The sequence below is a fragment of the Protopterus annectens genome, chromosome 1.part1 (assembly GCF_019279795.1).
Source record: "Protopterus annectens isolate FY-2018-M chromosome 1.part1, PAN1.0, whole genome shotgun sequence".
NCBI classification, from domain to species: Eukaryota; Metazoa; Chordata; order Ceratodontiformes; family Protopteridae; genus Protopterus; species Protopterus annectens.
The window spans coordinates 1248557007-1248581001 of record NC_056726.1 but is presented as its reverse complement, the minus strand read 5'-3'; the positions used below and the strand labels follow the sequence as shown (position 1 = coordinate 1248581001).

The window sequence follows — 23995 nt, the reverse complement described above, 5'->3', positions numbered from 1 at the left end:
TACAAGCTATAAAGAGGTGTGAATCTGCAGTTACTAATAATACCAGACTAGTCACTGCTACATGAATGATGAAAATGCTGTCTGCCCCACGAATTAGACCTATAGAAACCATAGGAGTAAGATTACCAGCAGAAATACATCTTCCACTTTGCTGTAATGTCTCTCAGGCAAACCTGTGGGACACATAATGCATAATGTTTCTGTCATAGCCATTTTTGTACTGGTGTACTTGATCCCCAGTATGCAGTACTTGTGGAAATGCTAATAAAATCTGCACCAGGATTGCATTAGAATCTTGCAATAAGTACTGTTTATAATTATAGTTAATGTATCTTAAATTACTACAGATAATGTATGCATTGCTGGACACATTTACTGGCCAAATACAGTTACCCTCAGAAATTGTCTCTGTTGCCTTTCTATCTTTGGCCTGCTGTGTGGCATCCTCTTGGTACTGTCTCAGTCCATTTGTTGCCTTTCTATCTTTGGCCTGCTGTGTGGCATCCTCTTGCTACTGTCTTAGTCCATTTGGCCCCTGGGACTAGTGAAGGCAAACTCTTATTAGGTTAGGCTAACTTTAAGTATTTCACCTGTTATCCTCACGTAACCCATGTCTATTCACAATCTACACATCTTTTATCTCTTAACCAAACTATATTTTATCCTATAGTAATCCCCACTCTCCAAACCATTTTCTCTTTACTTGTTTTTTTTCAGGTGCTTTGCATCCTTTAACCTGACTGTTAGAGCCATAATTACTGTACACCTCTCAGAGAGCTACAAATACAGACGAGAGGAAGAAAAAAAAACTCAGTGTGGTAAAAGACATGCCTTGCACAAGTTTGTTCAGTCTATGTTTCTGCACTCATCAAGCTAATATTTTAATGATTATTTCTGTCATTTATTTCTTTAAAAAAGATTGTCTGCGATTAATTAGTGAGCCCACTAAGCTGAGACAGACCTCCCTCAAAAACTGTGACCCCCTAGCCTTCTTAGCATACCCTTCTCTAAGGTTTCACTTCATAATCTCAAAATGCTGAAATCTCGAATTTCAGCATTTCGAAACTATGAAGCCGAACTATTCACAATCCCGAAACCGACAATCACGAATCACACAATCACAAACATACATACACCATACATCACATAACATACACACCATTCCACCCACAGCACACAAACCACACAACCCTACACTACATACAAGCAGGGGGCAAGCCCCCTGCACCCTTCATGTGGGGGGGCTGCACCCCCCACACCCCCTACTTATATATACCGACTCAGATATAGCACATAATGAAAAAAAAATACTCACACCACGGCATTCTATACTCGCTCGCACACAAATACACATCACATAAACACCAACAAATCCAACACTCACACTCATACTTACACCTCCCTACCCTTACCCACACATACAACTTACAAAAACACACACAAACTCTCATGCATCTTCAATTTCAGACACCATACCAGCCAAACACTTCATGCAATGCATAAGTGCAGATTCGAGACATTCAAATTCGCTCTTATGCACTTTCGGCATTCTGCATTTTCAGCTTCATTGTCTTGGAATGCTGAAATTCGAGATTTCAGCATTTCAAGTTTATGAAGTCAAACCTTCTCTAGAAATAAACATAGGTCTTCTGTTTCTACCTCCCAAAATGAATTATCCCCAACTGTCAGACCTCAGTTTGTGTTTTACTAAACAGTCAAACACTGCCATAAAAGAAGAGTTACTTACATGCTTGAGCTTCTTCATTGATTTTATTTGTATGTCTTGGCCACCTGGACAAGCTAGCTCCTCTCTGTTCATCCTCACTATGCTTGGGCTCACTCCACTGCTCTTAGCTACCCTCATTTCCCACACACCCTCACATCAACTACATTTGAAGATCTCAAAGTCTACCCACGACCAATACCATCCATTCAAATAACACCCTACCCCCTTCTTATTTTTCACATCTAATTTCCTAATCTAATTCCACAGTAAATCTTCACAAATCCTAATCTCATACACTATACATCAGACGTGTCCTTTAGTCTATCTGCTTTTGCATATTATATTAATTCTGCAATTTTACATATGTCTTTGAGCCCAACCACTGTTAACTTAATATCATGTGTGTAATTTATATATGTGGAGCTTTTTTTTATTTTCAGGGCCTTCACTGAAGCCAGTAAACAAAAGCAAATAATCAGACAATTAAATGAATGAATAAATGTTGCAAATGATTCTGGATGTATCTTGGAACCATAGCTGATGACCACATTCACAGCCCTCAGACCTTGGCTGAAATGGTGTACAACATTGCATTGCATTGTCACAAACATAGGACATCATTCAACATGTATTGCACTTCTGAGGACCCACGTCAGTTGCTTGGATATATCTGATGGCATACCACATTATGGTGTGGAAACATTCGGAAGGACTTTCTGGGGTGCATCATGCTATGTAGCATGGTGCTACAAAAATGGCTACAAAAGGGAAACATTGATGCACTGCCTGGTATGCCTGTGGCAGTTGCAAAGGAGGAGTGAAGTGGTGTGTCATCAGATTTGATCAGAACTGGTTGTGGTAGGATCCCATATGAGCCAGACATTAGTGCAATATGTAGCAGCACTGGAAAAGATGCAATATGTGGCCAGCAGCTAGTGGTTGTGGTAAGGCAAACACAGAATACAACTGATACATGCACTAACACAACCAACCTATGCATTGCATTGCAGTGATCGGACACACTGTGCATCAGATGTTACCATATCTACACAGACCAGAGGGGTGAGTGGGGTATAGTAATCATGATATGTACTGGTAGGGTGAAGCACTGTGTCAGGGGACAGCAATCTTTGCATAGGTGGAAGGGGTCTAGGTGCTGGATGTGTTAGCTACTGTAGAGCTATGAGGTGGAGTGTTGTTCAACGATTAAGTGCTCCTGTAATTGGGTGGAGTTTTGATGGGAGGAACACTGTCTGGGTGTAATATTTAGCACTCCAGTGTTATGAACAAAAGTATCCTGTCCGAGGGATGGCATACCAAATCAAGAACTTGTATGGAAATCTTGTTCTGACCTCTCATGTAGTATTCTAGCAAAATGTTGGCATCTATGACCCCATAAACACACACAGGTAGATGCTGCTCATGTTAAAGCTATAGGTAGTGTGATGGCATTGAACTGCAGGACCTTGATTGCCTTATGTTGTGGGTTGTGCCCATAGTGAAGCCAGAAGAGTATTAGACACATCTATGGGAGTGTCCACATCTAAAAGTAGAGGTAGCCATAGGTAACATGAACAGTGAAGCTGTTTCTGGAACAATATGTGCCATCAGCGAAAGCTTGGTGTGTGATCATGCAGTCTGCATCCACCCTTAAGCATGGCCATGGTGGCCAGCTACCTGCATCCTCAGAGATGCACCAATGGACTACCACTAGGCCATCACTGCCTTCAACACGCATGTCTGGTCTAGGTGGCTGTATGCATTCAGAATGTTTGTCAGTCCCTGAAGCAGTTGCAGTTCCTCAAACAAACCATGCAACGTCTTTGCCATGATATGAACAATGACCATCTATGCGGAGATTACTAACCTGCATATTTAGTGATTGATACCAAAAGTGATAGGCAGGCCTGGGAATGTCGTGGAGTTATGATAGCAACAGGCACTTGTCCATCTCTACTGTCTATATACTATATATGTAGAATAGAGCAGATGAGAATGAATTAGAGGTAGTGGGAAGAAAGAAATGGAGAAAAGAAAGAAATAGAAAGAGATGGGAGGAGAAGTGATATTGGAAAAATAGAAAAAAATGATATTTAAACAACTTTGTCTTAATGGGATTCTCTTACTGGAGAACTGCAGATAACCAGGTTCATGAGGTACAGAGGGCAGTGTTACATGGAAAATAGTACTATGTGGGTTGAAGGTATTTACATAATTGAAGATAAGTTTTTCAAACATTTTCCACAGTGCAAACAGGATGGATATTGATCTGGCATCATTTGCAGATGCTGGCCTTATGACTTTTGGAACTGGTTTGATTATAGTGTATTCCAAAAATCTTGCATAATAGTTTGTGAAAGGCAAAGGTTATAAAGGAATTTTAGAGCTGTTCTCTGCATAGGCCAATAAAGCAAGGGTGTAAGTCATCAAGGCTTTTGGAGGCATCTGACAGGACTTGATCTAAGAGATTTTGAATATCTTTCATTGTAATAGCTTTGAAGTAGAAGGACGTGTGGGTGATGGCATGGAAGATTGGAAGGGTTGTGCTACTACAGGACTTGATCAAAGAGATTTTGAATATCTTTCATTGTAGTAGCTTTGAAGTAGAAGGACATGTTGTGCGTGATGGCATGGAAGATTGGAAGGGTTGTGCTACTACAGGACTTGATCGAAGAGATTCTGAATATCTTTCATTGTAATAGCTTTGAAGTAGAAGGACTTGTTGTGGGTGATGGCATGGAAGACTGGAAAGGTTATGCTACTACAGGACTTGATCTAAGAGATTTTGAATATCTTTCATTGTAATAGCTTTGAAGTAGAAGGACTTGTGGGTGATGGCATGGAAGATTGGAAGGGTTGTGCTACTACAGGACTTGATCTAAGAGATTTTGAATATCTTTCATTGTAATAGCTTTGAAGTAGAAGGACTTGTGGGTGATGGCATGGAAGACTGGAAGGGTTGTGCTACTACAGGACTTGATCGAAGAGATTTTGAATATCTTTCATTGTAATAGCTTTGAAGTAGAAGGACTTGTGGGTGTTGACATGGAAGATTGGAAGGGTTGTGCTACTACAGGACTTGATCGAAGAGATTTTGAATATCTTTCATTGTAGTAGCTTTAAAGTAGAAGGACTTGTTGTAGGTAATGGCATGGAAGATTGGAAGGGTTGTGCTACTACAGGACTTGATCGAAGAGATTCTGAATATCTTTCATTGTAGTAGCTTTGAAGTAGAAGGACTTGTTGTGGGTGATGGCATGGAAGACTGGAAGGGTTGTGCTACTATAGGACTTGTTCGAAGAGATTCTGAATATCTTTCATTGTAATAGCTTTGAAGTAGAAGGACTTGTTGTGGGTGATGGCATGGAAGACTGGAAAGGTTATGCTACTACAGGACTTGATCTAAGAGATTTTGAATATCTTTCATTGTAATAGCTTTGAAGTAGAAGGACTTGTGGGTGATGGCATGGAAGATTGGAAGGGTTGTGCTACTACAGGACTTGATCGAAGAGATTCTGAATATCTTTCATTGTAATAGCTTTGAAGTAGAAGGACTTGTTGTGGGTGATGGCATGGAAGATTGGAAGGGTTTTACTACTACAGGACTTGATCTACGAGATTCTGAATATCTTTCATTGTAGTAGCTTTGAAGTAGAAGGACTTGTTGTGGGTGATGGCATGGAAGACTGGAAGGGTTGTGCTACTACAGGACTTGATTGAAGAGATTCTGAATATCTTTCATTGTAATAGCTTTGAAGTAGAAGGACTTGTTGTGAGTGATGGCATGGAAGATTGGAAGGGTTGTGCTACTAGAGGACTTGATCGAAGAGATTCTGAATATCTTTCATTGTAATAGCTTTGAAGTAGAAGGACTTGGTGTGGGTGATGGCATGGAAGATTGGAAGGGTTATACTACTACAGGACTTGATCTACGAGATTTTGAATATCTTTCATTGTAGTAGCTTTGAAGTAGAAGGACTTGTTGTGGGTGATAGCATGGAAGACTGGAAGGGTTGTGCTACTGCAGGACTTGATCGAAGAGATTCTGAATATCTTTCATTGTAATAGCTTTGAAGTAGAAGGACTTGTTGTGGGTGATGGCATGGAAGACTGGAAGGGTTATGCTACTACAGGACTTGATCTAAGAGATTTTGAATATCTTTCATTGTAGTAGCTTTGAAGTAGAAGGACTTGTTGTGAGTGATGGCATGGAAGATTGGAAGGGTTGTGCTACTGCAGGACTTGATCGAAGAGATTCTGAATATCTTTCATTGTAATAGCTTTGAAGTAGAAGGACTTGTTGTGGGTGATGGCATGGAAGACTGGAAGGGTTATGCTACTACAGGACTTGATCTAAGAGATTTTGAATATCTTTCATTGTAGTAGCTTTGAAGTAGAAGGACTTGTTGTGAGTGATGGCATGGAAGATTGGAAGGGTTGTGCTACTAGAGGACTTGATCGAAGAGATTCTGAATATCTTTCATTGTAATAGCTTTGAAGTAGAAGGACTTGTGGGTGATGGCATGGAAAACTGGAAGGGTTATATTACTACAGGACTTGATCTAAGAGGTTTTGAATATCTTTCATTGTAGTAGCTTTGAAGTAGAAGGACTTGTTGTGGGTGATGGCATGGAAGACTGGAAGGGTTGTGCTACTACAGGACTTGATCTAAGAGATTCTGAATATCTTTCATTGTAATAGCTTTGAAGTAGAAGGACTTGTTGTGGGTGATGGCATGGAAGATTGGAAGGGTTGTGCTACTAGAGGACTTGATCAAAGAGATTCTGAATATCTTTCATTGTAATAGCTTTGAAGTAGAAGGACTTGTGGGTGATGGCATGGAAGACTGGAAGGGTTATACTACTACAGGACTTGATCTAAGAGGTTTTGAATATCTTTCATAGTAGTAGCTTTGAAGTAGAAGGACTTGTTGTGAGTGATGGCTTGGAAGATTGGAAGGGTTGTGCTACTACAGGACTTGATCGAAGAGATTCTGAATATCTTTCATTGTAATAGCTTTGAAGTAGAAGGACTTGTTGTGGGTGATGGCATGGAAGATTGGAAGGGTTGTGCTACGAGAGGACTTGATCGAAGAGATTCTGAATATCTTTCATTGTAATAGCTTTGAAGTAGAAGGACTTGTGGGTGATGGCATGGAAGACTGGAAGGGTTGTGCTACTTTTGCTGCTTTTTTTTTGTTTGTAGTAGTTGTGAGAACTGCTTGAGAAACTCTGCTGCTGAAAGAGTTCCTGCAGTGAAAAAGGAGAGAGCATCATTTATTAGAGCACTTTTATATGGGATGTAGCCAGTTACTTTACTTATCAAATTCCAGGATTGTTTTTAGTTGTTAATTAGAGGCTTGTTGATGCACATCTTTAATGTCTTTTAGTTACATTTTAGCTAGTTATGTGAGGATTCTCAAGTGTTGTCTGTTTCCACAGATTATACAAATCATACAATGTTCAAGACTACTAAGTTTTGTGATATGTCGTGCCTGTTCCCACCCTAGCCTGTTCCTCCCCTTTCAAGGAAGGCTAGGTCAGTAAAGCCCAGTGTGAATTTATGAATAATCATCCAATTATCCAGATCTCATCTGAAGGAAGATAGTGTATCACACTACTTTATCAGCAGGGTGAGCCTGTTCTAGAGGTGAGAGAAACAATGATTAACAAATCTGTCTCTACTGTGTTCTATTGATCTGCTGAAATAGGTTTAGAACTCTTGTTCTTGTACTTGTGAAACTGCTTGATTTGTGAAGGGACAAGAGATCCTGGACTACTGGGTCCCTGATTGTTCAGAAGGCAAGTCAAGGCATAAGCCTCTTCTGGGAGTCCGTTAAACACGGAAAACAGGGACAGTGCTTCTAGTGTTTTCTGATAGATAAGGGATTTTAATCGAATGATCCTCTTTGTTAGGAATGTCTAGGATCTTCCCAACTCTTTGATATGTCTGGTGAGATGCATCGGGAGGGGTGGTAATAACCTGTTTAGAGTTGGATGATATTTTCTTGGAGATCAGCAGCACCATCTACAAGGATTTCCTGACAACCATTGCTACATGGTGATAAAAGCAGAGATACTTATCAACCCAAGTTCCCAGGTCTCTAACTACATGGTGTATTGTAGATATTATATGCTGGAGGATGGTTTGTCTGCCAAATGTGAGAATGATGCAGGGCTTTTGTGTCAAAAGGTGATTTTACCATAACTCCCACTTTGCAATCATCCACAGTCTAGATTAGCCATAAGTCTTGGTTTACATTTCTAGGTCAGAGATATAAGTGCTGAACAAAAGCAGTCCAAGCACTGAGACCCATAGGACAATACTAGTCACCTGCATATTGACTGATGTTGCCTGTGTCAGCTTCAGTGTGTGTGGGCTGCCTTTTAGCCAGTTTGGTATCCATCTTATTGCATAGGGGGTGCATTTCTATTGTATGCAGTTTACTAATTATTTAAAAAACACAAAAAGAAAAATCTAGCAAAGCTAGACTTTCCACTGTGTGATACCTTAAACCTTTTGTATTAGAGGTGACATAGGATATATGCAAATTACCCATTTAAATGGCAATTCTGCATGTCCATGACTTTTTCTTTTAAGTCTATTTATGGACAATTTCAGGCTAATAAAGCCAAACCCCACTAGCTGTGAACATGCAGATTTCTGCCTTCTTATGGCATAAATAGCACAGCATAAGTGGAATGTTTGGCTGACATTTGGAAACAGGGTTGTCGTACCCAACTAATATCCATAAATATTAGGGTGACTGCAAAATATCCCAACTAACAAAGTAAAACAATGAGTAAAAAGGTCACACAGAAAAACTAATCAGTTAAAATACACAAAAAGAACAATCTAGCAAAGCTAGACTTTCCACTGTGACACCTTAAACCTCTTGTATTGGAGGTGAAATTACCCTTTAAGGATATCAGGTGTTTCAGCTAAATGGCAATTCTGAATGTCCATAACTTTTTCTTTTAAGTCTATTTATGGACAATTTCAAATGTTAGCCAAACATTCCACTTATGCTGTGTTGATGATGCCATAAGAAAGCAGAGATGTGCATGTCCACAACTAGTGGGGTTTGGTTTTATTGGCCTGAAATGTTAAAATGGTAAAATGGTAAAAATGATAAAAGAAACAATCAAAAACCTCTGTAACTCTGAATCGTCAATGAAAAAATATGCCACTGATAAAAGCCATTAAAGAATAGATGTGGCCAGGTCACAATGACCTAAGTATAATTTACGTAGCTTCATCCATGTTCAATTTTGACACAAAAACAACAAAAGACTGCATTCACAGAAAATGTGTTCAAAGATCTTTGAAGGAAAAACGTGGGGCATATGTTTCCTTGTGGTGTTTCAAACATCACATCTCTTTCTATGAGACTGTTTCATAATTCATTTGTATCATACCCACCAATATTACTTGCCTTTCTTTTCTACAAAATAGTATATTGTAGAGATGTGATGTTTGAAATACCACCAGGAATGTGATAAAGGATATGGAGACACTGGCTTGGGGTGTTTAAGCTCCCTCGTCTAGTGAATGTGAATGATTTCCAGATACTCGGAGGAAGCCTACAGAGATTCCATTTAACATAGTGACATTAGAGGGGAAGAAGAATCATTAATGAACAAAAATATTTTAAACCAGGGATAAAAAAAATAACATTTTACATAAACATACATTAAATTTCTCACCCCTCTTCACCAATGGGTCATAACAGAAAATCCAGTATAAAAAGGGATCATAGTGTGGTTCCAGATAATTAAAGAAATACAGAAGACAGCAGGAGAGTTATTAAAATAGGAGGATAACATAATAGACCGTCAGTATTTGATTGTGTTCGGACACCTGAACAAAATTATCCCAAAAAGGGCCTGATATGGTAAACGGGAGTGTTTAATTGTGTCAATTGCAGTTAAAAAAAATGTGTATATCTGATCGACAATAAAGTTTACTTTGACTTTGACTTGACTTAAATACTGTTTAACTGAAAATGTTTTGCCAAAAGTACTTTTGGCAATAGTACATTACTTCTTTTTCCTCACTCTTGTGCAACCTCACAGTAAGGTATATGTAATTTTTGAGGACGGGCTGGTTTCCACCCAAAAAAAAAAAAACACAATTTTGTCCTGCCGCACATGCTAAGAAGGATTTACTCCAAATTTTGGTTAATTTGCATTTAACGAAGCCAGTGTTCATCTAGTGCCATGATTCTGTGATGAACACAGCAGAAAGGAAACAAATGGCTACAACTCATCTCAAACTACACACTGGAATAGAAGGAAAGGAGGCATCTAAGTAACTTCTTCCACTGAGCATAGAAGAAGTTATCAGGGACCTGGGGACCCAGGTTGATAGTAGTCTGTCATTCGACACCCATGTAGCTAAAGTAGTTAGGAAGACCTTCTACATTGCCCACCTTATCATGAAGGGATTCTCATCTAGATCAAGGGAGGTCATAGTCTCCCTATACTCATCACTCATCAGACCAATGATTGAGTACAATGCCCCATTCGGAATGTATCTGACCCGACACTTGCAGCAGCTGGAGAGGCCACAAAAGTTCCTCACCAAAAGGATAAAGGGTCTCAAACATCTGTCCTATGCTGCCCGACTGAAAGAACTCCAGCTCTATTCAGTCGCCACCGCTTGCTCAGAGGTGACCTTTGCCTAACATACAAGGCCATGTCAAACCCAGATTTGATGAATATGCTTCACCTCAAAAAATCTAGATCCGTCAGAGCCACAAGGGCGGGAGACTTAAACCTCGACACGGCTATTAATAGGATGCGCTGGAGGGATAGATTCATCACCCAAAGACTCCCTATGCTGTGGAATAAAATCCTGGTATATGTGAGGCAGAGCACCTCGCTGGCCTTGTTCAAGAGAAATCTTGACCAATGGATGGGAGATCGCAGATATACCCCAGGGATTACCTCAGTGTCACTGCTCAACAGAGGCACAGCAAAATAATGGGTATAGTTCCCCATACTAAAGGGGTGGCGTAAGCCACAAAACTATGGGCTAGGCTTGTAAATGCCCTCGGGCAGATAGCCTAGTATGAACCTATGAACCTATGAACCTATTTATTAGATCACTTAGGGACACATTTTGATCAGATATGGGAAATATTGAAAAGAAAATGAAAGGGACAGGGCAGTGGGAACAATTAAACAAAACATTATCAAAAGCTGTGTTCTTTTTCTGACCACACATACCTAGTGTCCATAAAGCTGCCTCCACTGCCAATTCATTCACCATCACTGGGGTAATAGCAGTCCATAATGTGGCTTGATCCTAATACTGCCCACAGTAGCTGATATCGGCAAACCTGGAACCACTATGGTGTCCTTCTCCCTCTATCATGTGCATACTGCAGCACACATGCCTCATGAGGACTACTGACACCAATTTGGGATCACCAGGCTCATGCTCCCCTGCTTCTATGCTCATAAGTTACATGCAAACCTTCACTTGTATGAGAGCCAGACAGATGACTGGGGTCACCAAGTACCTCCCCCCCAGATGGGTGAGCTGGCATGAGTTTCTCACTTCCACCCTCCCTCCTTTCTTTTGGTCTTCCAGCATCAGAGCTACTCAAACTCAAGTCATCTAGGTCATAGTCACCACTTTAGTCCTGTGTGATACAGAGCTGGAAATAATTATCAAAAGCACCTGTATACCCTTCCTGTAGCATGTCTGCATGGAGGAATGAGGGACTGTTTATTAAAAAAAAAAAACAGAGAAATCTGACTGGGGTTGCAGAATGGAAAATTTCAAGTAATAGTAGGATTGTATTGGATGAGAAAGGGCAACAGGATTATCATGCCCAAGAATAAAGCTTTATCTGGAGCACATAGTGTAATATTAAACTCTTACCAATGTTTTTTTTTTCCCTCATCCTTTTTATTTCTAATTTATTTCTCTTTTTTCAGTGCAATATTAAACATCAATGCAATTATCCTTTGTGCAATATGCTATACTTAGTTAAAGTATTGTAATGTGCAATACTCCATATCCTAGTGTGAGTGGTAATTAACACGAAAGGTTCCCCCTTTCATGTCACTACTATATGTGGTATCAAATTCATCTAATATATTGGCTTGGTCAACAGTGTACCTATGTCAGATGTTGCTGTTATATATGTGGGGTAACATAAGTGAGTAATATTATCTGTCATATCAAACTCTGTAACATATGTGTTTGGTCTAAATTATGTCTGTGTTTATCTGTGCAGTTGTAACATAAGCATTTTCATGTGAGATCAATAAAGTATTTCTGATTCTGATTCATACATGATAAAATCAAGGAAACAGACCAACTGAAAAATAATTAGTACCTGCCATACTGTTACAAGAAGGGGTACATTCTTGATCTATGCAGAAATTTCAAACTAAATGGTATAATATGGTAGTAATAGTAGCACTTAATGTGAAAAAGAGAACATGCTGAGGGAAATATCTCTCAAAAGAGGTGCTGATCACAAAAAAGGGGTAAAAGAAGCTGAGAAATGACTGGCTAAATAAATGGAACATTAGCAGGATGACTTGTTGAAGTTGTAAGGAAGATTTTCTTGAAACAGTACGTACAATTATAGTGGGATAGTATAGACTTGAGTAGTAAAATGTCTAGATAAAAAATTACCCCAAAAATTCTGAAAGCATGAATGAAGCAAGAAACGTGACAGAAAGTGCTAACAGTCACGCTTGCTGGACAGTGCTAGATAAAACATGGAGAAGGAGCAAGTGGTAAAAATAAGTGACTGAAAACGTTTGCTGTAAAAACATTAAATAGCTAAAGCAAATATGTGAAGGAAAAATACAGACATGGTTTCTGTAATGGCATGACAATTATTTCAGACTTTTACTGGGAAAAGTAGTAGTTCTACTCTGAAGTGGGAATATGCAGAAAAATGCTAACAGATATATAGCTATCTTGTTATACATGTGCTAATGCAGAGTTTATGGGAGATCTTACTCTGATCACAAACAATGAAAAATTGGAACTTCAGCCCCAAATCTTTGTTTTCACCAATGCAATTGCATAGTTAATTTATAGTTAGCTTGGAGTTGAGGAGGATGATGTTGTCCACATTGAAAACACAATGTCAACATTTTCAGTTACCTGGGGAGATGTCCTGCAACATTTCCATAAGTTCCACTTCTGGACCAGGCAAGACATATATCTATTTTTATTATAGATGTTTAGATATTAAAATTTACTCATAAATAAACGACAGGTAATGACATGAGTAAAGAGATTTTTTTAAGTGATACAAGTAAATGTTTTAGAAAATGCAATTGCCTACACTAGGTTTTCTGCTAGTGTTGTATAATTTGGCTAATGGAAGAATGCACACATTAAATCTCTCATTGAGAATTAATGCAACAACAATTCTTTTATCTGCAATTCACGACTCTGACCACAAGTTAAAGCAAGGTAAAATATATTGATTTTTCTCTGCATGAGGTACAGCAACAGCCCAGCATTACACAACATGTATTGATTTTTAAGCAGTTTCTATTCAGTTGCCAAGGTTTTTTGACCCAGAAAAATTCAAAATAAAATGTGAAGGTCATAGAGTCTAATTGAAGAGAAGCCATTTTATTTTTGCATCATCCCATTTTATTTATTTATTTATTGGCATTTCTTTACCAGGATAGTCCACTGGGCAATAAAAGCCCGTTTTCAGTGAAGGCCCAGGGAGAAAAGCTCCACAATAAACATGAACATAGACAAGCATTTAGCAATTAGTTAAAGTAATGTAAAACGTAATTTTTATGAATAGTTACAAGTAATACAAACTTAATTTACAGAGTGAGACAAGAAATATAAGTAAAAAAGGCTGATGTTATACAAAACTTCTGCCAAAAGAACAATTAGGTTATCTCAAGATATTTTTGTAGCATAATGTTAATTTGGAAGAGATAGAAGTTATAAAGAAGAACAGTATGGCAGAGAAATGAACAGGTAATGAAATATATTCAGGAAGTAGAGGGAGTCAGGATTTATGGGGTGGGGGCTTGGTGCAAGAGCAATTCCAGGACGAAGAGAGGTACTGTCATAAAGAGGTTTTGAAAGATGCTAGGATTTGGTTAGCTCTGATTGTTGATGGAAGGGTGTTCCAGGCTTTGGGTACAGTACAGGAGTATAGGAGCTGACCGACAGATAGGTTAGGCTTGTGTCAATATGAAAAAATCTCTGCATGTAAGGCAACTGCAAGGTCCCAAACCAAATATAATCCAAAGCAAAAATGGACCTGCAGACTGTGACAAAAAGCAATATTTAATGTTATATGCTACAAACACATAGTAATACAGGAGAAAGAAACAGACCGGTTTCGGCTTAGTAAATCACATAGCCTTCATCGGTGTGACACTTATTTTTACTTTAATATTAACTCCACCTTAAGTCTCACTCCAGTATGTCTCTTGTAAGGGTAGCTATCTACAGATTGCTATGCAAATTCCTGTATTTATTAGGAAATTTGATGTCAGCTGATGCTCTAACCATAATATTTACACTTATTTTGGCTGTTTTGATTTCCATCTTCAATAAAAAGCATTTGCTTTTACCTTGTATTAATTTCCCTAATCTGAAACTCCATAAATATTTTTTTCATCATGCATTAATATTCTCTGCTGTACTAAATAATGAGAATCTATGCAATTATTGTGCATTAGGTTGGGAGGGTGGCCTAATGGTTAAGGTGTTTGCCTTACAAACACAAAGTGCTGGGTTTGAGTCTCACAAGGGATAATTGGCTAGGCTTAAAATGGCTCGCAAGGGCAGTTAGCTTAGTACTAATCTATGAACCTATTATATATTAATTTATTTTATTCCAAAATGGCCGTTATGGGGTCTGCCATACTGATATAATTTTGTTTTTCACACATTCTTTTGTCTCCTTCAGTACATTTTGTTTCATTTGTATGACATCCTAGACATAAATTGTGTTCTTCATTTAAATACAGTGACAGTGCCTTGAATCAGTGAATTCATAGACTCTAGAAGCTATTTTTTTCTTTTTCACTGAATGACCCTAATTTCTGCAAACTTATAAGCTTTTTACATATTCTACAAAGCAAGAGTGCTAATGCCAAAGGGTTTTCTGAAGAAGTAGTCACACCTGTAGTCCTTAATTATATCAGCCCGGCTACTACATGGTCACACATGCACTTTATTACAATGGCATCCAGCCATCAAACTACTAGTCAGCGAGGGACCATCTAACCCAGTAGCCCAACTGCTTGAGAAACCAAATAGATGAAAAAATAAATAAATGTATGTTTTTTATTTTTTTGCAGGAAGGCAAGCCTCCCCCTGCATTCTCTATTGGGGGGGAGCACCCCAAACCCCTGAACTTGTATATGCAAATGTCATGCCTGCAAAAACATGAAAAAGGGAGAAATTGCCCAAAAGAAAGCACTCTTTGCCAAGGCACACTTAGAAATCTCACTGACAGTGACTAGCCTATGGAAAACAGCATTCAAGGAGTTTAACTCCTCTAAAATTAGCTCAGAAAGAGAGTTACTCAGTGAATTGTTAGTTGGCAAACAGTAGAGCAGCTATTACAATGAACTAATACGTCTCAGAAAGAGTATTAGTTTGGGTTTTCTCTCCATATGTATAAAGGAATTCTGTTTTTTTCAGAATTGGTTTCTCTTTGACAGAGACTGAAAATTCACAGCCTTAGCCCAATTTACTCATGACATAAACAATACATAAATAAACAGCCACAGATACCCCTCTTTATGGTTTCCTTCTGTATCGTTTTACTGCTTGCCTTCTTTTTCTTCTTCTGATTGTATGCTTAGTTCCAGAAGGAACCAAGTCTATTTCAAACATGTACATACATGAGTAAACACAGACGAGATCAGACAGGAGTCCCCGTGGATTATGATGTTTGCAGATGACATTGTGATCTGTAGTGAGAGTAGGGAACAGGTGGAGGAGACCCTGGAGAGATGGAGATATGCTCTAGAGAGAAGAGGAATAAAGCAGGACTAAGACAGAATATATGTGTGTGAATGAGAGGGAGGATAGAGGAATAGTGAGGATGCAAGGAGTAGAGGTGGCAAAGGTGAATGAGTTTAAATACTTGGGGTCAATAGTTTAGAGTAATGGTGAGTGTGGAAGAGAGGTGAAGAAGAGAGTACAGGCAGGATGGAGTGGGTGGAGAAGAGTGTCAGGAGTGATTTGTGACAGACGAGTACCTGTAAGAGTGAAAGGGAAGTTCTACAAGAAGGTAATGAGACCAGCTATGTTATATAGGTTGGAGACAGTGGCACTGACAAAAAGGCAGGAGTTTGAGCTGGATGTGGCAGAGTTAAAGATGTTAAAGATTTGCACTGGGTGTGATGAGGGTGGATAGGATTAGGAATAAGTATATTAGAGGGTCAGCCCAGGTTGGAAGGTTTGGAGACAAAGCCAGAGAGGCAAGATTATGTTGGTTTGGACATGTGCTGAGGGGGGATGCTGAGTATATTGGGAAAAAGATGCTAAGGATGAAGCTACCAGGTAACAGGAAAAGAGGGAAGCCTAAGATAAGGTTTATGGATGTGATGAGAGAGGACATGCAGGTGGTTGGTGTGACACAGCAAGATGCAGAGGACAGGAAGAAATGGAAACAGGTGATCCGCTGTGGTGACCCCTAATGGGAACAGCCGAAAGAAGATGATGATGACATACATGAGTAAACACATAACGTACATAAATACATGCGCTCTCTCTCTTATACACAAACACGCACGCACAAGCACAGACAAGCACGCACACGCATGCACACTCGCACACACACGCACACACACTTATTTTTTGTCTGTCTGCTTCTCCTACATGGAACTAAAATCACTTCTACAATCTCCTTTTCATTTTCCTTCACAAACTCTTGCTTGTTCAGTTTGCGTTTTGCCTCTTGTTTTCTCTCTGCCTTTTTTGTTTGCTGTTTTCTTAAAGGCCTTTTTATTCAACTACTACTGTTTATCACTTTTTTCTTACATTATATATTCTTTGTTGCATTTTGTTGATTTCTTTTTCTTAACTCCTACATTATTTTCACATGGTATGCCCCATATTATGAAAATGCACATAAATATTTACAATAATTAAAATAATAAAAAAAGCATTTCCCTTCTTTTTGTAGCAAGCAACTTTATATTAAATTTCTTTTTCCCTATAGAACATGAAGAGAGCAGTATGGCTTCCCCATGATCCCTGTATTTCCTTGTTTAATTGCTGACTAGCTTTATCAGTAGACGTTTCCCTTGAAGTCATACAGCAATCCACTAAATACATCAATAATTCACGCCTACATTCATGACTTTGTCCTGAGATAATAGCTTTGTTAAGCTTAATTTATGAGATATTAAAAAAAAAGAAAAAAGAAAACAGAACGTGTGCACAATTCAAACTATTATATTTTATAGTTTTTGCGCTCTGGGTTCCGGTGGCTTGGACATGCACTAGCCTTCACAGTACTACCTATTGCTAATCATGCTGAGACAGTTTATTGTTAAAATCTGAAACATAATATAAAGAGAATTCTGCACTCATTCTCTGTATGTGTGTTAACATAATAAACATTCTAAAGAAAAATGTATCAGTCTAGCATTTATCACCGTACCTGTTGTACCACAGTCCTCATTTTACCTACTCTGTGACCTTGAGTAAGTCACTTAACTAGACAAAAGGGATCGTGTGTCCAGTGAGCCAACCTGTTTAACAAATGGTTATTATTATTATTATTATTATCATTATGTTCTGTAGAAGTTTAGCATTTTTCCCAACATGGTCTCAGTTATACAGACACAGCTGCCTTATATTAATTATATTCTGTAAAGATGCTTGTATTACAGAAGATCAGTTAATGACATACATTAACGCAGAGATAAATGCATATATCACAAAACTCAGTAGGGGTTCATAGACAAGCTGCATTACTAATGGCATGTTGACAGAGTAAAAGGAAGGTGACTGGCCACAACTGATGCCCCATCCAGAACAATCAAAAATGGAAACAAAAATATGCACACTGGAAAGGACGTAGGACTGAAAGGTGACAACATAGGATGTTTGCACCCATCCATCCCACTCCATCATCAGCCCCAGTAGTTGCACTCCAAAGCATTTTGCCTGAAGAATTTAATAAGGTCCTTAGAGAGTTTAGAAAGATATTTTACAGTCTGTTTGACAAAATCTTTATGATAGCACAAGCTGTGATGTAACAAACAGAATAACTGAATCTGATGTAGCCTAAGACAAGTTAAAGTTATCGAAAGACATAGTTTTCAATAATTTTGATAAATAGGAACATTTCTGTGTCCAGGCACAGCACAGATGCATTACTTACTAAACTGTACTCATTTGCTTCCTCTCTGAAATCTTATTGTTTTTGTATTGTTGACTTCTTTATGCCCGTTTTGTTCCAACACCTGCAAAAGTTCCATGGCAAATCTTACAATGCAAACAGTGTCATATTCCATTTCTTCTATGCTTCCTACGATTTACTGAACAGATGGCAAAATCATTAGCACTCACCAAGGTTATTTTTACAGTTGCCTGTCTCTCCTGCAGTGTGGGAATAAGCAGAGATTTCCTTGTTTCGCTGATCACAGCCTTGGACAGGTAATAAAAGATGTGTCACTCTACAGGGACTTGAGCTTTTTTTCTTTCCAGGAATCGGCTATTGTATACTTACCTGGATAGTGAATAGACTAGACCCCTGATTGGTACATGATGGCTAACATCTAAGTTCTATTCGAGTGCAGCAGGGTGAGACAAGGACAGCAAGGGTGTGGTGTTTCACCTTTTCTTTCCTTCATATTGGAATATTTGCAATTTAACTATTTATTTACTAGAAGAGTTTGATCAGGAAATGCTGACTGAGTGAGAATGGCAAACTGGTTGAGGACTCTGGACTTAGGAGTCTAAGTATGAAACATTTATCAATAAAACTCTGTTCAAGTTATTGTAGTAGGTCACACAACAACAGTTACATTTCTTCAGATTCCAGGATAGGTAAGTAAGTAAGTAAGTACTATATATATGATAAATACCTCTAGGGCTTTCACTGCATCTCCAAATCAGATGAGCTGGATAAGTAAAGAAATACAAACAACACAGAAGTCACTAAAAAAAATAATGGTTACATTGAATGCAACAGTGGTACAGCTAACTGAAATGTGCAGTGCCCTGTACGAGTATTATGCAGAAATGAGCGAGCAGTTTTAATAATACAAGGTTTAGCTTAAAAGCATATGCAGATCTTTACAGCTGGCAGCCCAGCTAACCAAAAAAGCAAATGCTACAACCAACAATTATTGGTATTTATTTATTTATTTATTTCACATCCTGTTTTTTTATCATGTCTCTTTCATTAGAATCTAAAGTAAACACTAGACCTCCTTGACTATATACCTGCAGCAAACTAAATCACAAAAATTAAAAAAGCTTTGAAGCTGGTGGTTCATAGTATGTATGGGTGATTGTGCTCTGAATAAAAAAAATGGAATTTTATGTTTAAATCGTGAGCTAAGCTGATATGTTTTTACTTAAATGTGCTTGAAGGAAGGTCTAGTTCAGCACAAAATGCTATTGCTTTGTGAGATAAAGTGACTGATGCTTTGGACAGTTGACTGACTCAGGGAACAAGAAAATTTAAAGTGACTGGCAGTTTTTTAGATTTTGTCTAATCTGTTTCGGTAGCAGTGCCTTGTTTAAGTCTCTGCTCTATTTTTCCGGGTTACACTGAATTATACAACGGGACTCCTGCTTTGGCTGAGTTTTACCAGATGTGACTTTCTTTCTGATCCTCTCTACATCCAGGGAAATAGACTTTTATTTAAATTTAAATTCTTAGTTAACCTGTTTAAAGTTGACTGTGCTTGGAAGAAAGACTAGTTTTGCCCTAAATATTGTTACTTTGTGAGAGAAAGCAATTAACTGTGACTGGTACTCTGGACACTTGACTGACCCAAGGAACAAGAATGTTTAAATTGATTGCCTAGTGTTAGCTTTTGTCTTTTGTGTTTAAATACTAGTGCCTTACATGCCTCTGCGTTCTATTTTGTTTGGCTGCACCGAGATGCACATTGTGCAGAGGTGAACAGTGCATTCCATAGACGCAAGCCACTAAAATCAGCTCTGTCACCAGTAGCAACAGATCTATATTACCAACCATTACAGTCATCAGTTTCCACAATCAGTGCTCAACCTTATTACTATCTGTTGCACTGTGAGCCTCAGTGTGCAGTAAAATGCAAGTTACAATTTACTGTAAACATTGCTAGTGACTGTTATTGAGATCCCTGTCTTAATTCCATGTGTACAGCTTCACTAAACTAATAAAACTTAAATCTTTGACACCCCCCACAGAAGAGAACCATCTATTACTAATCACCCAATCTGTTAACTCATCGTCTCTGAATGTAATCTTTCAGTCAGCTATTCACTGTAACCACTTATGGTTATTGTTTGTAATCTCCCTTCAAACTCTGAGCTTCACTTGACTAACTATTAGGTAGCACCTACATCACTGACTCCTTGCAAGAAATACAACAAATATCAGATCAGCTTTTGCCCCCATCTGTTGCCAGCCTCTTAGCACTGATGCTCAGACACTGAATTAATACTAGTTCCTTACAATGATTCATAAAAAGTGCAAGTATCTTGTCAACATGAAGGAAACAAAGCATCATCCATGTGTATGCACCCATCAAAGCAACGTGTGTTGAGGATGTCAAAAAAAATCACTTCCAAAACCTCCTCCATCTAGAAGGATTAAGTCTCAACATAACCACTCTCTCACATGCATGGAGCCACATGTATGGAGCCACTAGCCTGTAGGCCATAAGCTTTCCACTACCAAAACATCAGAAAATGTAAGCAGAAGTGTCCTAATAATTGTTGACTCCATTCACTAAGACACAGACACCATGCTCATGAGGTTGGATAAAGACAAGTATACAGTTACTTGCCTGTCTTAATCCAGAATCAATCATGTTATGAGGGTTCTTCAGTCCCTTACACTGGGAAAATATGAATATGACTTAGTGGTTGTCCATGCAGGAGTGAATGACTTGAGGAGCTCAACTCAGAGGGCCATGCAGAGAGACATGTTGCATCTCACCATGCATGTGTTAGATGTAGGCAAGACTTTGGGCCTGAGTGAATCCTACATTTGCTCAGAATGATTCCTAAGTACTAGCCTTGATAATTCACTCCAGTAATTGGCTAAGTAGTTGACATAATTTGAGTATGTGTCATCCAGGAAGAAAATGGAAAATGACCACTCTGCTTCACTAGAGTTGGCCTACACCTCTTACTGTATGACTTCCTCTTTCTGGCTAAAGCCCTTGCTGACCCTTGATTGTCTTTTGAATGAAAAGCCTGGGGCCTTCCAACATAGCAAAACATGACATTGCAGGTCTTAATTCTGACCACATAAAAGTTACTCTTTTCCATGTCAGCAGTCCTAACAGCAAATAGCCTGATCTTAAGGCCCTCCTGTATCTGGCACATAACCATGTCTGTAGTGAAACTGAGTATTAGTTACAGTGCAAATATAGCACTCCCTCCTTATCTGGATTTAGTGTTCACCGTACCCTCAGACCTGGGAAACAATGCAGAAGGGATGCCAATATTTTGTAAGAGGAAACATCATCCCTAGACGAATCATTAACAACCACAATACTCAGCTTATTGAACTACAGCTTCCCTTTAATAAATTCACCCCGGGGATCACTCCAGTGGCTCTACTCGACAGAGGCATGGGAACTAAGGTCGGGTGGCACAATGACAGGGTAATCCTATGGGCTAGGCTTGTAAAGGCTCCAGGGCCATTAGCCTAGTACACACCTATGAACCTATAATAGTTATCAATTTATAGTCTGCTATAGGACACAATCCATGCCCCCAGTAGGCCATGACAGATTCCTAAATGTACTTAGTGAAGTAACTTCATCAAAAATACCTTTATGTTGGGTGATTTCAGTTCTCCTCCAATTAAATGGTGTACCTGAGCCTCTAAAACTGTATATGCCCAAAGATTCTTAGATCAAGTAAACAATAACTTCTTAGAACAAATAGTTAATTAGCCCACAAGGGGCTGGAATATGGATCTCATAAGTGTACCAAACCATTAGTTATGCCATCCATGGTTAAGCCAGGCAACAAATGAATAACCTTCTCCTTTGAAGCCACTAACCCCATAATGGTAAACAGTATATTGAATTCAAGGACTTTAAACATGCAAACTTGCTTAAATTCTATGGTGAGTTGTGTTCATTTGAACTCTTCTGCCATATAAAAAGTGTATATCTCTTAGCAGTCCCCACTAGAACCAAAAATTGGACATTTAAAAATTGTAAACAACCTTGATGGTCCACCACTGAAAATAAGTTCTATAACAGAAGAAAAAAGTCTCATAACAAATCTACCCACATTAAAGGCTAATAAAAAAGATCAGCAAGGAACTAAACATGACCATCACAAAGACCAAAGATGAACCTGAACTGATTAACCAAAGTTAACTACAACTCTCTTTAATTACTTTAGGAAACTAAATGGCAGTACCCATTCTAACCTTAAAGGCATAAAAAACATAGTTGCAAACAGATTTAGAGCTAATTTTACCCCAAAACAGTCACTGGAATTTCATAAATCCCTACATCCCACCCCACCCCGAAGATCACCTTAGAACATATCCTGGCTGTACTCTCTTGAAATAAAAATATCACTTCAATGGGACCAGGCAATTTACTTGAATACCTAATTAATTGCACCAGGCATGCCCTTGCTGAACATCTCTTGTGTTTGTTTAAGTTAAACCTAGCCACAAGGTATGTCACTTGAAGTTTGGAAAACAGCTGTATTGGTGCCCCTGTAGAAAGGTGCTCTTTCACAGATATCTATTTAACATTTGTTAACGGGGAAAGTCCGACTTGGAATGAGCCAATTTTCAGCAGAGGTCCAGGGAGAAACACTCCAGACATATTGTCTTTTAATGTGGGAGGAAACCAGAGTACCCGGGGGAAACCCACTCAAATCTAGGGAGGATGTGCACCTCACACACAAGGCAACCCAGCCGAGAATCAAACCAGAGAACCTCTTGCTGTGAGGTGACAATACAAACCGCTGCATCACTGCACCATCCTTAGGCTTTACAGACCTGCCAGCTTAACTAGCCAATTTTGCAGGGCCATGGACTGTATCATATCTGACCACAAACTATCATATTAAAAATCTCATTAAAATGAGTTTGGTTTTGTGAAGGACAGATCATGTTTATTCAGTTTGGTAAACTTCTTTGAAACAGTTACACAGGCAGTGGACAGGGGCCACTCAGTCCTCAAAGCATATCTGGATATGGTTAAGGCCTTCAACACCATACGCCATGCTGGCACTGTAAACAATTTAGAAGAACTAAAGAAAAAACATTAGTTGGTAAGATGGATTGTAAACTGGCTAAAGGATAGAACTCAGACAGTTAGCATGGCAGATGCCCCTTCAGAAAGTACAAAAGTAACCAATAAAATACCACAGGACTCAGTACTGTGACCATCTCCTTTTTTGGTATATAATTTTCTTACCGCCATACCACAAAACCTGACCTGTGGCTAGCCAGATTTGCCAATGACTGCAAGCTGGGCATGTTTGACCATTTCCCCATTAACACAGAAGTACTTCAGCAAGAGCTAACAAATTAATGGTGTACAAATAAAGGGCACAAACTAAATACAAAAAACAAAAAAGCAACATTATCACATTTTGGAATCACACCGCACATCTGTGGCTTACAGTATAGCAAGTAGCCCACTCCACACAGACACAGTAGTCAGGAATCTCAGCACCTAACTTGACAAATTGCTCACTATTGACCAATATGTTACAACAGTAGTTAGGAAATCCATCTGTACAGCACAACCAATTTCCAAAGGCATCTCATTTAGGTCAAAGGTTATTAATGTCTCTCTGTACTCTGTTGTAATTGCACCAGTTATTGAGTACAGTTCCCCTTTCAGCATGTACCTACAATGAACGAACGAATGAACAAATACGAACAACAAACTACCCAGAGATATTTAGTAGCTAGAAATGCCCCAAAGGTTCCTGAAAAGATTATCTGTGTAAAGTCCCTTAGTTACCATGACAGACTAAAAGCCCTATACCTATTCTCTGTCTGTTAAAGAATCTCACATGGAGCTCTATCTCTGGCATTCCATGCCGTCTAAGACCACACCCTAATGGATCTCTTTT

The 23995-nt window shown here is 38.8% G+C and overlaps 1 protein-coding gene across 1 annotated transcript in view; it reads right to left on the bottom strand.

Moving 5' to 3' along the window:
• Positions 1-18472, bottom strand: part of LOC122813705 (sulfotransferase 2B1-like) — a 313807-nt gene extending 295335 nt beyond the window's left edge. Inside the window, exon 1 of the mRNA XM_044086170.1 lies at positions 18278-18472. The gene's annotated coding sequence lies outside the window, so the exon portion shown is untranslated. The remainder of the gene's footprint in view (positions 1-18277) is intronic.
• Between the last annotated feature and the right edge of the window lie 5523 nt (positions 18473-23995).